The sequence below is a fragment of the Panthera uncia genome, chromosome E3 (genome assembly GCF_023721935.1).
Source record: "Panthera uncia isolate 11264 chromosome E3, Puncia_PCG_1.0, whole genome shotgun sequence".
In the NCBI taxonomy this organism is placed as follows: Eukaryota; Metazoa; Chordata; class Mammalia; order Carnivora; family Felidae; genus Panthera; species Panthera uncia.
This window is the reverse complement of record NC_064815.1, coordinates 21,257,025-21,263,024: the sequence shown is the minus strand read 5'-3', so window position 1 is coordinate 21,263,024 and position 6,000 is coordinate 21,257,025. Positions and strand designations below refer to the sequence as shown.

At 47.4% G+C, this 6,000-nt stretch overlaps 1 protein-coding gene and 1 long non-coding RNA gene across 3 annotated transcripts in view; one reads left to right on the top strand and one right to left on the bottom strand.

The window, feature by feature from the left end:
• LOC125928492 (uncharacterized) overlaps nt 1–555 on the bottom strand; it is a 4,363-nt gene extending 3,808 nt beyond the window's left edge. Inside the window, exon 1 of the long non-coding RNA XR_007459679.1 lies at nt 150–555. This is a non-coding gene — a long non-coding RNA (uncharacterized LOC125928492). The remainder of the gene's footprint in view (nt 1–149) is intronic.
• AUTS2 (activator of transcription and developmental regulator AUTS2) overlaps nt 1–6,000 on the top strand; it is a 1,037,388-nt gene that overhangs the window by 741,749 nt on the left and 289,639 nt on the right. The gene's annotated exons all lie outside the window — the stretch shown is intronic.

Here is a 6,000-nt window from a genome sequence, read left to right as displayed (position 1 = left end):
AGGGGGGGGGGGGGGGGGCCCCCCCCCCCCGGGCGGGGGGGGACCCTCCCTCTTTTGTCGGTGTGGCGGGGGGGGCCCCCCCCCCCCCCCCCCCCCCCCCCCGCAAAGAGGGTTCCATCAGACTATGCCTTTGTCCTCCACCGGCACACCTAAGCACCACGAGACAGGCCCCTTCTGCGTGATCCTGAGCGTTCAGTCCCGTCCCTTCCCCGTTTTGGGCTTCGGCGACCGATCTGCCAGCCATCCCACAGCCAACCTCCGGCCACTTGTGTTAATGATGTATGCGATTAGCAGCCTATGGTAGTTCATTAGAGAAGGAAAAAAAGGAAAGAAAGAAAAACCGTGAGATCGTTTGCCTGTCACTGTGAAGTGAAGCTTGACGGGAACATCCTCACTGTCCCTCCCCGTCGCCCCTCCTGCCGTGTGTCTGTGATCTTCTGTGCGCATGCGCTCACAGTTGCCTGTGTTCCGTGGCTCTGCCATTTGCTCAGTGGGGGGACATTTCCTTAGCCGAGCAATGCACTGCTCTGCCTGAGGGATTGAGAACATATTGCTTGGCAGGTGGGCCTGCTCAGACGCACTGACTGTTGTTTCAGCACTGACAGGGAACATACATCATGCAGGCCCATTATGCCAGCATAAATCCATGGTAACCTGTTCAGAGGGCTGCAACCAGCAAACAAAGTGTCTGGGCCTTAATAGGTGATATTTTTGAAACATATAATTGGGATCTGAGAAGTAATTCTGGATGACAGGCCACTCCTTCTGCCATCTTAACAGAAGCTGGGCCTACAGCAAAATACCACTCCTGTCGTACCGCAGAACGACGACGATTGCCATTCTAGCTCAGCTCCAGGCAGCTGTGCACGGGGCCGACTGTGCCAAGAGACTGTCTGTGGAGGGAAAAGAGCCTTCAGCTTTGAGGTCTTTCCTTTATGCCTGGGTGCTCACCGCTGGCAAAAACCTGCTCCCGGGGCCGTCACTGGAGAATGTCAGAGGCGCTCTCCTTCGCCTACTAATACGAGCTTGAGAGGGACCTAGAGCTTGCTTGTGGTGTTGGCTAGTGGACACATAGGCCTCCGAGGAGAGACCCCTGGCCGTTCTCATGAAGAGAAGCTCTTCATTTCCACGGCGGGCTTCAGGGGAAGAGTGAGGTATCAGTCAGGTCCTGGGCAGAGCACACAGGGTCCGGATATCACAGCCTGGGTCCTTCCCCACAGGAAAGGTGGACGTGCGGCTCCACAGATAGGCGACGGGAGAGATTGGCACAGCCCTGGTTACAGTCGACACCATTTCCTGAGTTCCAGAGACCCGGCAGGGGGAAGCGTTTGGTTCAGGTTGTCATAAAGCCAGTCTTCTTTCGGAGCGGTGTGCGTTTTCCTCCCGACACACAGCCTGTGTCCCCGCACTCTCCTTGTGCAGACCGCTCGCGAGACTGACGCCCCTGCACTTACGCACCAGCCACTTTCCACTTCCCCCCCTGCGTTGTGTTGTCCTCGAGGACAGGTGTCATGCCTTATCTGGGCTTCGCAGAGTGCTGGTTTCCTGGTAAATGCAGAAGGAATGAAGAAAGGAAGATGCTCATTCGTTGTTGACTTTTCTTTTATCTTCTTGATTTCCAAGAAACCACAACTCTGGCCTTTGAGTATGACTTGCCAATCAAATTAAAACTGGGTGGCAATATTGTATTATTTCGTTTTCATTTCTGCCAGACAACCCAGCCAGTATTAGCACAGCCTGGTCTGCGTGCTAGAGGATCTGCAGTCTGTCTTGCCACAGAATTAATTTCCTTAAAGCAAACTAGAAGATGTCCTCAGGGGATCGAGGACCTTCGAAACTGTAAAGACCGAGGGGGAGACGGTTAGGAATATGAGCAGTAGCAGTCAGTGTTTAGAAAAGTTGCCTGAGAGCCTGGCATATCATGGTGACCATCAGTGACATGGGCTCATCACACCCCACAATGGCCCAGCCACCATTCTGCTGGTTACGCTGTTTGCTCATGCTTCTACTCAACAGTGTGGTTGGTGATGACACAGCAGTTTGCCAACGTAGAAAGTTTCACGCAAATACAGACTCGGGTACCCTGTCTCCAGACACTGTAGGTTAGGAGACCTTTCGTGGGGCCTGGGCATTTGTACTTTTGAAATGTTCTCCACACAGTTTGGATGCAATCAGTCCGTGGACTTTGGTTAGGGGAGCACTGATTAGGAACACAATACTTGAGAATCTGAGCATTTCCTTCAGTCTTAACTACTGCCTGGGACAAATACTGGTACATCCTTCCTGGAGCATTTTCTTGAAATAAATCATGATGTCTTAGCTGCTTTGCGGGGCCCTGAGAGCTCCTTGCAAGAAAGAAAACCAAGAGGGTTTTCGGGATGTAAGGAAAACATCATTTAGTATATTTCCATATCTATTGACAGGTCTGCCTCTGAAATAATCTTTTGTTTTTAAATGACTTAATTTGTTTTAAATAAAAAAGCTTTATCGAGATACAATCGCATAAAGCTCACCCTTTTAACGTCTACAGTTCACTGATTGTTAGTATATTCGCAGACATTTAGTATCTCACACAACCAACACCACTGTCTAATTCCAGAACGTTTTCATCACACCGAGAAGAAACCCCATACCCATGCCTTCCTGCCTCCAGCCCCTGACAACCACTCTTGTACTTTCAATCTGTATGGATTTGCCTTTTCCAGATGTTTAATCTCTGAAATATCATATGCTGACTGGACATGAATTCAGTTATGTTTTTAAATATCTCTAAAGAAAAATTTTCCAACTTCCAACGAGGGTTCCTGGGTCTGACATGTTACATGTTGAGAAAGATTTCACTTGTGTCTTTTACTGACTTCAATTGCATTAGCTTCTATAATAACTCCTATTCCCTTCTTTATTTTGTCTCTCTCATCATTTCACCAACCCTCAAATTCTTTATAGATGCAAACATCATTATCAGGTCCCTTCCAACTTATCTGTAGGATGAATGATCTCAATATTCCTAGGCCCCTCCTCAGATTTGACCAGTGTTTCCATTTCCTCCTCCCATTCACCTAAATAATGAAGGAAGTATCCACTCCTTTCTCTAAGGTGGGCACCTCCATTTGTGTGCCCTCTTCCATTTCCTCCCTCCTCCTCCAGAACCTGGCTTTTGACTCTCTTCATTTTCGTTCTTCAACTTCCAGAAAGACTCAAGAGTTGATGCTTTTAAAAAATTGCTTGGTTGGGGCGCCTGGGTGGCTCAGTCGGTTAAGCGTCCGACTTCAGTTCAGGTCTCGATCTCGTGGTTTGCGAGTTCGAGCCCCGCATCGGGCTCTGGGCTGATGGCTCAGAGCCTGGAGCCTGCTTCCGATTCTGTGTCTCCCTCTCTCTCTGCCCCTCCCCCGTTCATGCTGTGTCTCTCTCTGTCTCAAAAATAATAAATAAAAAAAAAAAAGTTAAAAAAAATTGCTTGGCTCCTGCTGCCCCTCGAGGTACCATTCTATTCTCATTTCCTTCACTGTCAAGTCTTTTGGAAGCACAGTTTGTTCTCGTGGTTGGTACTTCTTTTCCCACCCACTCCCACCTAACTTCTTGCACTCGTGAGTCTACCTTTATTAGTTTGCTGAAATTTCTCTTCGTGGTTCATGGCGTCATCGTATTTGCCAAGCCTGGTAACTTCCCTGGTCCCTTTCCCCATGACCTTTAGGTCACACAGAACCCCGTTGGCCATCCCTCCGTCTTGAAACCCTCTTTTTCTTTTGGCTTCCGTGATACTCCACGTTCTCCTTCTACCTTGGGCTCCATTGCTCCCTGCCTTCCTAAATATGGATGCCCCCTCTTTTATCTGTCTCTTTATTTTCTCTCTTTCCAGTCTCATAACACCATCTGGCTCCTAACTATGTGGATAACTTCCAAAACTATCTTCACCACTTGGATGTCCTGCCAGCTTCATAGACTCATTGCTCAAAACAGAACTCACACCCTGGCAGGCTCTCGTGCTTTCCCTAATTCTGGCCATAGAGTGACCCAGGGTTGAAAATTTGACTTAGTTCTTTCTTTCAACTCCTTGGTTGCCATGGCTGACAGCCATCGTGTATGTAACGCCCTTTTGTTCTGTCTGGGCTGTACTTCTTCATCTGTTGTCCTACTTCTTCATGCCATTGTCCAAAGCCAGGCCTTTGTTTCTCGTACCTGGACTGTCACCAGGCCCCATTCCGACTCTGCTCATTCCGTCTTACGCATGGCTGCCAGACATCAGTCCTCCTTCCAAATGAATGTGAGTATGCCATTTCCTTAGGCAGCCTTCCAGGTTCCTTAACCCTACTGAATACATCCTGTACTCCTTCACCTAACTTGTAAGGCCTTCTACAACCTGAACCTTGTCTTCCCTTCAGACCAATTCTGTACTCTCCCTCCCTCCCTGTGTTCTAGCCCAAGCAAAACCCTGGTCATCTTTGTCTTCTGCCTCTACAATCTGTTATTCCACACCCCTGCTTATCCTGTGCCTTTCATCCAAAGTGATATCCTTTATTTCTGCCAGCATGATCTTGTGTGTTGAAATTCTCAGATCCTTCAAATCCCTTCTCCTCCGTGAAGTCTTAGAATAGGATTTCTCTCTCTTTTGGATTTCCAGAATTGTGTGTGTTGGGGGAGGGGGAAGGACTTGCGGCTCTTTGTCTTATATTTCAATTATTTATGTGCCTGTCTTCTCCGCTCCCCCAAAGGTAGAAGGCCTGCCTTTTCATTGTTATAACTCCTGTACCAGCTGGTAGAGTGTTTTAAATATAGAGTATTATGGATAAGTATTTCTTGAGTGAATGAAACTTTTAGCCTCTATGATATATAGAAGAGGTAAAAAACCAAACTTGTTCACGACAGCCTTCGTGTCAGTGTCAGGAGAGTTCTCTGTCATTTTGGCCTGTTACTATTTTCAGTCAATCCAAGCACAAGGCTTGGGTGAAGGAAACTGGAGAGAATTGTAGCAAACCTGCCAGCATCTTCATTGACTTGACTTGTACCTGCGTAATGTTTTATACCATTTGAAAGGACTTTTGCATTTTACCTGATCCTCTGTATAGCCATGTAAGGTTACAGAAGGCTGGCGATTCTCACATTCGTCAGCTCATAAATGAGGGAAATGTGGTCTGGTGAGTTTTAATGACTTAACCAATGTTAGCTTATTAGACAGTGGCAGAGCCTGGACAAAGGGACACGTTGGCTGTCTTTATTCAAAGAGCTATCGCGTGAAGGAACTACATCTTGGGGTTTTTTTTTTTTTAATTATTATTATTCTTTATTTCCTCAGAGGATAGCAAATGTACAGGTGATTCAAGCTAAATTAAGGAAAAACATTGTTTATCAGATCCACTCCAAGGTGGTTTTACTACTTTCATCGTTCAGGTGGAGCTCAGGTAGGGCAACCTGGCCAACCAGGTGTAGGACATTCTGTTGAAATGGGCCACTCAAAAGGTGCAAGACGACCAAGGTCCCTTCTGAGTCTGCAATTCTGTGATTCCTTTTTAGGTTGGGACCGTGGTACTCTACTCAATAGTCCAAGTTTCGATTTCTGTCTTTCTTTAAAACGTAACCTGAAGCAGATACAGCTCAGGTGTGAGATGACGTACCGTCCGGGTCTTAAACCTTTCGCAGAATGCAGACCTCACCTTCTCCTAGCCATTCTCTCAGTGGACCGCCTGCAGGTGGAAATATAAAAGAACATATTTTCACCCAGTCCTTCAGTGCCTACAGTTGCCAACCCAGGGGGAAGAAAATGAAATATGCAGAAAATTTCACAGATGCCATCATCACATGTAGCTGGCCCAGTCTGGCAACTCCAGGCACCTGTCTGGTGTTATGGACATGGCGAGCAAGCCCAACGATCTCTCAGAATGGCATGTTCTGTTGGAAGGACGTTGGTGACTCTAATGAGCTCCAAACTTTTCCTTGAAATGGGAAGTTGCCTAAAAAGGCAACTACTGCGACACAGCCAAATGGAAATCATGATATTTCACT